The following is an 11,898-nucleotide window of genomic DNA, read 5'->3' as shown; positions in this document are numbered from 1 at the left end:
GGAAGTATCCTCTGATTTTATTGCCTCTTGGATTTTCCTTTTGCCTTTTGTGAGGGTGTCTCAATGCCAGTTGGTGAATCAATTATGTCATGGATGGAGGTGGTTGGGATCTCTACAAGCCAGGACATTCAGGTTTGTACCAACGGGTTGTACATTCTGGTTTATAGCGAGGTCTACACATGGCCATTATATCCCTAGCTCTCTATATATATCCCCCAGGGTACAACATGTCCTGCAATGCATAGCACAAACATCCTGGCCACCACATGCAATAGAATAAACACCCTAGCCACCAATAGTATTATCTACATCCTCCATTGTGTTCTTCTCCGATGGTATATGGATTCAAGATATGTTTACCGCATGAGGTGAAGCGTAATCGGATTGCGAGGTATTGGGAAGGATGTTGCTTCGATCAAGATGTCGGATTGTACAGGCTGCTCGTGCACCTGATGATGCTTCCTTGGAGTATCCATAACCTACGGATGCATGAAGCTATGTTTAACTTCTGCTACTACATTAGTCATGAATTCATGATACAATACAATACTTGTTCAAGCGTAATCACAGACGTTTGACAGATGAACAACGGCACAGAAAAACAATATCACTTGGATCAAATTCATTCCTTCAACACAACTGAAAGAGAAACAATCAAACACTAAGACAGTTGGAGATGATGCTTTCACATGTGAGTAACGATTACCATAGTAGCTAAGGGAACACTCCAAAGTCCGCAATGTGAACAAAGTCAGCTGCAAATCAAAAGGTTCTACACATCAAGAACAGTTTAATCCACTCTTCTACTACCTATCAAGCGCATCAAACAACTGAACTCCTAACGCACGTGAAAGAAAAAACAACAACATATATCAGTCAGTTCGTAAACATCAAACAAAGTTAGCGCCATCCTTGCTCACTATAAAGCTCTAAAGATCATGAACGTCTCTGTATCATTGCTGCCCCGAAGGAGCAACCGTTTCAGCAGTTCTTTGTATTTTCACCCCCACCGTCATGGTGGCACTTGAGCAGACGACATAGAGAACAGTAAAACAGAAGGTAAAAGTCACTTGCCAACAAAGCAGGTTCTTCTAGAAATTCCTAGGCTCAAACAACGGGCATGAGCATGTCCGAGCTTCTCGCCACGGATGTCCCGCTGGTGGGAGTTGGGATCTCTGCTTCCCTCAGGACACACTCTTGTGCTAGCCTCATTCCTTTCTGCATTTATTTTGGCGGTACTCAAGATTGGCCCACCAAAGAATACTGATTGGCATGTGTACATCAATCTCTCAGCCGGCTGGCCCGAAGGAATCGATGATGAGTTGTGGTCGCATCTGCAAGATTTCTCCCATGGTTTCCTGGTTGTTTCCTGGTTCTTCACTTGGATTCGCCAAGAAACTTGGGTTTCTTACAGGCAGCTCAACTCCGGGTCTATTTCCTGTTGTTTGCATGGGCATTGACACGTACTGACCAGCCTCTTGATCCCAGACAATAGAGACTCTTCGGTTCTCTCTCACATATGATATGGCCGATTGGAACATGGCTTTGTTACTTATGTATGTGGTAGGAACAGGTGGCCTTGTAATCCCTGGCGCAGGCCTTTCAGGAGGTGGACCAGGATGAGGTGCTGCACAAAAATTAGCATGAGGGGTAAGCTTGTGGATGTGGACCAGGCTGCTTAAACTGCTTGCAGTCTGTGTGCCAGTCTCATAGCATCCTGGCTTGCAAGACTCTATGGATATGAGGTATTTAGAGGAGACGGCCTCATCTCACTCCTCAATTCCTATGTACCGCTGTAATCAATACTCATACAACTCTTGACGCTGGCATTGCCACTGGAGCTAATATCAGCTTCATGTCCATGGCGGACATCTATTGGTGGGAAAACAGAGGATGGTGCCCAAGGTTTTTCCTGAACTTTCGTCACCTCGTTTATGTCCAGCTTTGCAAGGATCCGCGCACCGATCGTGAATGGCTTCTTGGCTTTGTTTGCTCTTTCAGCGTATCCAGCAGCATCAGGATCAACGGTTGAAGGAACCATCCCAGGGTCCAAATGTGGAATCACTGCATCCTGGTTGAAAGTTTCAGCACAACTAAATTCAGTAGTCTTACAATTGTCTTACAATTGTCTCAAACAATATAAATAATTTTTTTCCAGCTGAGAGTCATGATTAAACTTTCAAAAATCTTGCAATTTACATAGGCAGCTTACCTGATCATAATTATTCTTGGAGGTGTACACCTAGCACCCTTGTGGTGAAGGCCAGGAGAACTTCCAGCACTGAATCCAGTTGTTGCTGAATTTGAGGAGGAATAGATGATATTTGCTCCCTCCTCGTCCTCTGGAATCCCCTCACTCATAGCTCTCATTGCAACCACATAACCATAGGTTGAGATCCCCTGATAGAGAATTAAAGAAGGAACCTAGCTAAGAAAGCAAGATAAACATCCCACTATGTATTACTCCCTCTGTAAACGGATATAAGAGCATTTAGATCACTAAGGAAGTGATCTAAATCATAGTTTTAAATAGCCGGCTATAGCTCCGCTATAGCCAGTTACGGCCGTTTCAGCAGGGTGCCGCTAAATGGTCGCCTTCACAAATAGCCCGCTATAGCTGATTTGGAGGCCCGCCGCTATTTTCCATAGCCCGCTATTTAAAACATTGATCTAAATGCTCTTATATTAGTTTACAGATGGAGTACATTTCAAGTATGAGGTGTGAGGCAAACCTTTCTGATCAATATCATGTGGAAGAAGAAAAGTTCTCCTAAAGGTATGCATGCCACTAATGACAGAAGTGTGAATATACCCTGGACATAATAATATCAGAATTCAGTTAATTATCGGCTAACAAGACTTGTTCTAAAAAGTAAGAACCGGTGAGTAATGCTTAGTATACATTAGGTCCAACATGCAAGCACTATAGGTAAGTAGTAAGCCAATGACAGGCCCAACAGCTAAGAAGTTAATTCATGGATCTTAAACAGTAATAGTTGCACTTCCAGAAGGTAAAAATAATGTGCAACCATAATAATATTATTGTATAAACGAAACAATAATATAGGTAATACGTATTTGTCTATTTTTTTTATATGTCACGTACAAACACGTAAATTGATGAAATTTTGCAAAGTTATACTACACTTCCATATGTGCATCTACACAAAATTATGGATGTTTTCAAGCAGTAAAAGTCAATAAAAAAATTAACTTAAAAAAAGAGCGCAATGTGCCTATGCTCCAAATTGACTATTCGGCTGCATGCTGCATAGCCAAAAGCTAAAGAAGCATACCTCAGCATTGCATAATGTGCAAAACAGAGCTTCTTCGCCAATAGCTTGTTTCTCTGATTCATCAGACTTCCGGCAGTCCTCCTTAACAAATAAAGCACACACGAGCCCACCAAAGTGGAAACATCTTGATCTTTTCTTTGGTAGTTGTGAGCTCACATGTATGTTTGCTTCCCCTACAGATGTACCTCTTTGATTAGGATGGCCATCTAGAGAGCTTCCGCAAGTAGATCTTGGGGAGTGTGTTCAAATAGCGTTGTTTGCTTTCTGGGGCAAGTTTATGCCTGCCAATCCATCATTGTTGGCAGGTACATCAACACAACCATCCTCAAACCTTACCATGATACCAGGATCAGCAGGATTAAAACTTGTGCACCCGATCTAAAGGATGAAGACTGTCAATGCATGCGAAGAGTGGAAATGATGTTTCATGATACCACAAGATAACTCTCTGCAGATGATCAAAAAGACATAAAAAACAATGAGACTTTTTAAGACTTACCATGGGAGTATAAATGCCTACCGCAACATACTCAGGGACTTGCGTTCCCAGAAATGGTGCAAAGAAGGCATAAAATGCAAACACCAGAAGGAAGAATACAGTAATCGCAACGACCTGTCAAAACAATATTAGGAATCAGTAAAATTTGTGAAACAAGCCTGTCAATGTACGAACTTGAAAGAACTATTGAGGCCAAAAGCGTTTGTTACAGGAGGCCAAAAGAGGATGACACCCAACGGATCATTTAATGCATTTGTCCTATTCTGTCAGAGTCAGGTATAGATCACTATAGCCCTTATGCCCTTGAGTCATAAAAGGAGGACCTGACTACTACATTAAGGCATCTCTAGTAGACCCCATAAAATGCCGACCCGCAAAACTAGTTTGCTGGTCGTGAAACACGGTTTTGCGGGCCGACGCAGGCTGCGGCCGAGCAGACACCGCGTAGCCGACCCGTTAAACAGTATATTCACAGGCCGCATCGGCCTGCCAATTGAAAACCCAGAGTAGCCAATTTGACAACGATTCCGACGATTGAGTTCAAACTCGAAGAATAAAACATAGTTCGCACGCAAATAAAAGCATAGTTTTCTACGACAAACACAAAAGGACATCATGCAAAAGCAATGACCACATCCATCATCATCTTGGTCGCTTTTCACCCGTCGTCATGATCTTCACTCCGCAGTACCGCCATCGATGCCATCGCCGCCTCCGAGTCCATCACCGGCACTTTGTTCCAACTCCGGCAACGAAAGCATCGCCGGGCGCACTTAAAGCATCAGCAACACTGGTTCCAACTCCTGTTGTTGTTGGTGTCCAACAAGTTGACGAACTTGGCAGTGGCATCGTTCGAATCGGCGCTACAGTGAGTGTCATTAAGTCACGCGCTACCGCAATGGCGAAAACCAAAGCAAGTAGAAGAAATCAAAGAAGCATACCTTCCGACCATTTCGTCGAACACCTCGCTTGCGGTTGAAGCAACACCTTTGAAGGGCATCGTTGGGGTACCTCTTGCCACGGCGGAGGAAGAGGATGAAGTCGCCGGCCTTTTCATAGGAGACTTCTTGTGCTTCACGGTCGAAACCTTGCCCTTCTTCTCCGGCACGGTCAGGCAGATCGCGCAGAGGTGGCGGCGCCTGGCGCCCTTGCCTTCCCGGTGGGGATAGTAGGATTTCCGCCCTGCATGACCACATTGCCCTGCCGCTTGCGAACAGGCACGGTGGTGCCTTGAGAGATGGCGGGGGCGACATGGCCAGCGACGAGATCTGCCGGAGGGGATTGCGCGGGTGCGACATCCACGATGACGGGGGCGGCTGGAGGCTTCATGGCGGCGAAGAATGGCCAGGGAAGATGGACCGGAGCGGGCCGAGGCGGGGCAATGGCGGCGAAGGGGGTGAGAAGCAGGAACGGACGCGCGGAAATTTCCCTCGCGCCAAATCTCGCTACGAATAGGGGGCGAGCTCGGGTCGGCCTCCCACCCCGTAAATCTAAAGGTTGAGGGCAAATTTTTGCCGCGCCCCACAATTTTTTTTAGGTCGCGGCCCGATACGAGGTCTGATCGGGCAGTTTTTTTTTCACGCGACCCGTATTTTTTGCGGTTATTTTACGGTCGGAGCATTATACGGGGTCTGCTAGAGATGCTCTGAGATAGTTGAGGCAGTAGTTAGCAATTTCCGTCTTGGGACAAACTTGTAGCTCTCCGTGCATCCCACATATACGCAAAAAAGGAGTACAGTGTTATGCGTACGCGCGGCCCGAACCGGTGTAAATCTTTGGCGTGCATCTACATTGATTGTGTGGTTCCACGTTCGCTGCGCTTCCTCCCTCGAATAGGTGAAGGAACCTTTCCGGCCCTTGGTGTCTTGTGTGTGTTGCACACAACGACAAAATCATGCAAATGATCGCGCTCTGCACAGTGTAGTGCGTGCCAAGATCAGAAAAAGGTGTCATGAACAATGTTTACTAGCATTAATCAAACAGATAAAGTTAGCTGACTTCCTTCAATTCCTTTTCATCTTTTTTTGAAGATAAGATAAACTGACAGGTACTTGTCCTTTCCATTATAGACTAGGAAGATACATGTAATAATTCAAGAGAACAAGAAAGGGGTTCAGTCTTCATTAGACGCTGACTGTACGACAATGAGAGAGCTTAACCTGCAGAGATTAAACCTACTGATATGGGGCACCGTCAAAGTTGATCTCTGACTGGCAGCGACATCATGGTTGGCGATGGAGTTCTGAAAAATACAATGGTTTCGTTTGTTCCATATATGTCAGGAAAAAATGGCAGCAGTAGTTGCATTCTTTTGGTACCCAGTAGCGACGTTACTCCACCAATCAGAGCATTGATCTTGATGGAACTTAACTCAATATGCGTTGGACCGAGCTTAAACCATGTTTCAACATAGAAGGGCCACTGACAGAAAATTTGCACAACAGATTTGATAAATTGATTGCAAAGGAGGCATGCTTCATTGTGTTCACATTCACATCCGCGAGCACTTCCTTTTCATCTTAAACTAGCTTTCTTTCTATCAACAAGGATAAATCATGTGAATTTCTTATCTACAAAACACAATTAACCCAGTTACTCTGTTACCTACAATGATGATATGAATAGAGTCCAAAAGTTATGAATCCTCTAAGGAACTGCCAGCTTTTGTTGACATCGGTTTTGAGATGGCTAATCACGTTTATCGTGCAGTTCTGTGGACATACCCTCGGTTTTGTTGCCTCTCAGTTTATTTCTTTTTGGACGACAATAACTGCCACACGTGTGGCATACTAGCCATCCGCCCTTACATCGTGTGTGCCGTGAGCAGGAGGCAACCTACACTGGTTGAGTGTGGGCGAACATGAGAATTGCCCACACGTGTGGACGCAGTTACTTCGTGCCACACGCACAATAAAGTACTACTCATCTTCATCCCGCGCGTGTGGCACGAGTAAAAAATACCCACACATCGAGGCGTAGCTACGTTAGGTGTCTGCGAGATGATGATTTAGTTGGCATCCGGGATGACAGATATAGTTATCCGGGAATGGCGATTGTAGTTGTAAAAGTATGGCAACTCTATCTGTTTTGGTTAACTATAGTTGCCATATCTAATATATGGTAGTTGCCGCGTGTAATCAAACCATAGTTGCCGTGTGTGATTAACTACTGCTGGAATTTAGTCTATATTGGGGCAGCCCAATAACTATTTCATAAATTCCTAATAAATTCTAGAGGCCCACTTAGCCCATTTGTGCAAGGCAAGGGATACCACTAAAGTTTAGTCCCACATTGCTAGTTGAATGGGAATTGGACCTCCTTATAAGGGAGGTTCTTTTCCCACGTGTATGAGCATGAGAACAAGAGGGACATCCACGCGCGCTCCTCCTCCGCCGCCCGCCTCGCCATGCCACGCCTCGTCACGACGCACCGTGGGTTGCGGGAATGAGCCGAGCCGATGTCTATATAAGAGAGGTCGCTCCTCTCCCGAGAGACACATCAGAAGGTCCTCTTCCTCTCGCCACACAGTTCCAACCTCTGCGCTACTGCTGTCTTTCTCATCCCGGCTTGCGGCGTGCACCGCACGTTGGGACAGTAGGCCTCCGAGACCGAACCTTTTGAGTCCTGTACGGGAGAAGGGTGATAAGGTTTTTGGGGAGCGCTCAGCGTGACTACTGGCTGCTTCATCACGGACGATTCGGTCACCGACGACTACTTCCCCGACGTCCACGACCTCCTCGACGACATGGCAGGCGAGGACACTGATCCCAAGTCTAGCGCTTCTGCTGCTGCTGTGTCATACGTGTTCTTCTCCTTTTTGTTAGAAGTCCTCCTACAGTTCTTGGCTCTAGTTTCTGCCCTACATATGTTAGGTTCTGTTTCGTATAAGCAACTTCATCTAGTGTCTGTTCTAGATGTGTTTACCTCAAGTTCATATATGCAGCCGATGTTTACCTTCTCTCTGTCAGATTGCATGACTTGCTTTATATTTGCTATTTTAGTCATGCTTTATCTAGTATTTTTGTTAATAAAATCATTTGGTAAATTGCTCATATTTTCAACAATCCAAAAACCTTATTATAGGCAATTTACCCCAAGTGGTTTTGCTGCTTCCATGAGACCTCCTATGTTTGAGGGTATCCACTATAAGAGGTGGCGCGTGAGAGCAGTCTTATGGTTTTAAACCATGAGTTGCTATGACGCCACTCTTGGCAAACCTGAAGGAGAACAAGATGCCCAACAGGCACAAGCTTTTCAGAAAATGGATACCTTGTTTAAGGTTACGCTCTTGAGTTTTCTTGGAGAGAACATAGTTGATGCTTATGCGTCAATTGATAATGGAAAAGATATGTGGGACGCACTCGAGGCCAAGTTTGGGGTCTCGGATGCCGGCACTGAGCTGTACATCATGGAGCAATTCTATGATTACAGGATGACTGAAGAGCGCTCCGTGGTTGAGCAGGCTCATGAGATACAATCATTTGCTAGAAAACTTGAGCACTTCAATTGCATGCTACCGAACAAGTCTGTTGCCGGGGGTATCATCACTAAGCTTCCTCCTTCATGGAGGAACTTTGCTACCTTACTGAAACATAAGAGACAGGAGTTTTCCGTTCCGGATCTCATTGGTACTCTTGATGTGGAAGAAAAGGCGAGAGCAAAGGATACACGTGCTCGAGGTATTGAGGGAGGATCTAGTGCCAATGTGGTACAGAAGCAGAACTTTCAGCCCCACAAGTTCAAGAACAAGGGCAAGTTTGATGGTAAAGCAAAGTTTGATGGGAAGAACAAGGCTGTGCAACACACGAACTTCAAGAAGAAGAATGGCAAGAAGAAAGGTGCCTGTCATGTGTGTGGAGATCCTGATCATTGGGCTCCTAGTTGCCCTAATCGCTATGACAAGAGTCATCCTGGGAAAGGCGGCAAGACCGCTAATGTTGTCATTGGAGACACTGACATGAAGGATGATGGGTATGGTATATTTCCCACTATTCTTTCAGTATGTCATTCTCCTGACAGGTTGATTGACACGGGTGCTAATGTGCATGTATGCGGTGATATTTCCATGTTTTCGTCTTATCAGACCATAGGGACTTCAACCATGCTGATGGGCAACGGTTCAAGTGCTTCTGTTCGTGGTGTTGGCACGGTCGATCTAACGTTTACTTCGGGGAAGATCGTGCGGCTGAAGAACGTACATTATGTCCCCTCCGTCAATAAAAATCTTGTTAGCGGATCTCTTCTGTGTAGAGATGGCTACAAGCTTGTCTTTGAGTCGAATAAATTCGTAATATCCAAGTATGGAACCTTTGTTGGTAAAGGCTATGAGTCAGGAGGCCTGTTTCGTTTATCTTTATCAGACGTTTGCAATAAAGTTGTTAATCATATTTGTAACAATAGTGAATCAAATATGTGGCATTCACGTCTTTGTCATGTTAACTTTGGTTGCATGTCGCGACTAGCGAAGTTGAACTTAATCCCTAGTTTCACCACTGTCAAGGGATCTAAGTGTCAAGTGTGTGTGAAAGCTAAGCAACCTCGTAAGTCTCACACGACTGCGGAAATGAGAAATCTTGCACCACTAGAGCTCATACATTCAGATCTATGTGAAATGAATGGTGTGTTGACAAAAGGTGGAAAGAAATATTTCATGACGCTAATTGAAGACTCCACTAGATACTGTCGTGTGTATCTTCTGAAATCTAAGGATGAGACTTTGAACTTTTTCAAGATCTATAAAGCTGAAGTGGAAAACCAACTTGATCGAAAAAAATCAAGAGGCTTAGGTCCGACCATGGTGGAGAGTATTTTTCCAATGAATTTGATGCTTTTTGTGCGGAACATGATATGATCCATGAGAGGACGCCTCCCTATTCACCTCAGTCAAATGGGGTGGCCGAAAGAAAGAACCGTACTCTAACTGATTTGGTTAACGCCATGTTAGACACATCGGGTCTCTCCAAGGCATGGTGGGGGGAGGCGATATTGACTGCATGTCATGTCCTAAACCGAGTTCCACAAAGAACAAAGAGATAACTCCATTCAAGGAATGGGAGAAGAAAAGGTTAAGACTCTCTTATCTACGAACATGGGGTTGTTTGGCGAAAGTCAATGTTCCAATTCCAAAGAAGCGGAAGCTTGGACCAGAGACTGTGGACTGTGTTTTCCTGGGATATGCTTTTCATAGCATTGGCTATAGATTCTTGGTTGTAAAATCTGAGGTACCTGACATGCATGTCGGTACGATCATGGAGTCGAATGATGCGACTTTCTTTGAAGATATCTTTCCCATGAAGGATATGGCTACCTCATCTAATCAGGAGATGCCTAGTTCATCGAATCAGGAACCAGTTACAGTTACCGAAACTGCCATTTCGATGGAACACTTTGGAAGTCCTGTGGAGGAGAACAATGAAGTTCCTACTAGGAGCAAGAGACAGAGGACTGCAAAGTCCTTTGGTGATGATTTTCTTGTGTATCTCATAGATGACACTCCCAGTTCTATTTCAGAGGCCTATGCATCTGAAGATGCTGACTACTGGAAGGAAGCAGTTCGTAGCGAGATGGATTCTATCTTGGCGAATGAAACTTGGGAGATAACTGATCATCCTTATGGGTGCAAACATATAGGATGCAAATGGGTATTCAAGAAGAAGTTTAGGCCTGATTGTACTATCGAAAAGTACAAGGCTCGGCTCGTGGCTAAGGGTTATACCCAAAAGGAAGGTGAAGACTTCTTTGATACTTACTCACCTGTGGCTCGATTGTCCACTATTCGAGTTCTACTTTCACTAGCTGCCTCACGTGGTCTTCTCGTTCATCAATGGATGTTAAGACTGCTTTCCTAAATGGAGAGTTGGATGAGGAAATTTATATGGAACAACCAGATGGATTTGTAATAGATGAACATGAAGGAAAAGTGTGCAAGTTGCTGAAGTCTTTGTATGGACTCAAGCAAGCACCCAAACAGTGGCATGAGAAGTTCGAAAGAACTTTAACAGCTGCAGGCTTTATTGTGAACGAAGCTGATAAATGTGTGTACTATCGCCATGGTGGGGGCGAGGGAGTTATGCTTTGCTTGTATGTTGATGACATACTGATTTTCGGAACAAATCTGAATGTTATTAAGGAGGTCAAGGATTTCCTATCTCGCAGTTTTGAGATGAAGGATTTAGGAGTGGCTGATGTCATTCTGAACATCAAGTTGTTGAGAGATGATGATGGTGGGATTACATTGCTTCAATCTCACTATGTGGAAAAGATCTTGAGTCGCTTTGGCTATAGTGACTGCAAGCCCTCTCCAACACCATATGATGCTAGCGTGCTGCTTCAAAAGAATCGAAGAATTGCTAGAGATCAATTAAAGTATTCTTAGATTATTGGCTCTCTTATGTACTTAGCCAGTGCTACAAGACCTGACATCTCTTTTGCTGTTAGCAAACTGAGTTGGTTTGTTTCAAAACCAGGAGATGTGCATTGGAAAGCTCTAGAGAGAGTTTTGCATTATTTGAAAGGCACAACGAATTATGGAATTCACTACACTGGGCACCCAAAGGTGCTTGAAGGGTATAGTGACTCAAACTGCATCTCAGATGCTGATGAGATAAAGTCCACGAGCAGTTATGTATTCACTCATGGAGGTGGCGCTGTTTCTTGAAGTCTTGCAAGCAGACCATCTTAACGAGGTCAACAATGGAAGCAGAACTCATAGCACTAGATACAGCTACGGTTGAAGCAGATTGGCTTCTTCGGCTCTTGAATGACTTGCCGGTTGTTGAGAGACCTATACCAGGTGTCCTTATGAACTGCGACAATCAAACTGTGATCACGAAAGTGAGCAGCTCAAAGGATAACATGAAGTCATCAAGACACGTTCATAGAAGGTTAAAGTCTGTTAGGAAAATGAAAAACTCCGGAGTTATTGCGTTGGATTATATCCAAACGTCTAAAAATCTGGCAGATCCTTTTACTAAGGGTCTATCGCGTAATGTAATAGATAATGCGTCGAGGGAGATGGGTATGAGACCCACAATATGAGTTGTTCACTGTGGTAACCTATTCTTTGTGATCGGAGATCCCGTGAATTAGATGTGGAAGACAAGC

At 44.5% G+C, this 11,898-nt stretch overlaps 1 pseudogene; it reads right to left on the bottom strand.

Annotated features, from left to right (window-relative positions):
- Positions 1-1,285: 1,285 nt before the first annotated feature.
- On the bottom strand, positions 1,286-5,093 carry LOC123115012 (probable protein S-acyltransferase 19; annotated as a pseudogene).
- Between the last annotated feature and the right edge of the window lie 6,805 nt (positions 5,094-11,898).

The sequence above is a fragment of the Triticum aestivum genome, chromosome 5B (genome assembly GCF_018294505.1).
Source record: "Triticum aestivum cultivar Chinese Spring chromosome 5B, IWGSC CS RefSeq v2.1, whole genome shotgun sequence".
In the NCBI taxonomy this organism is placed as follows: Eukaryota; Viridiplantae; Streptophyta; class Magnoliopsida; order Poales; family Poaceae; genus Triticum; species Triticum aestivum.
Note: the sequence above shows the minus strand (reverse complement) of the source record. Positions and strands in the feature narration are given on the sequence as shown.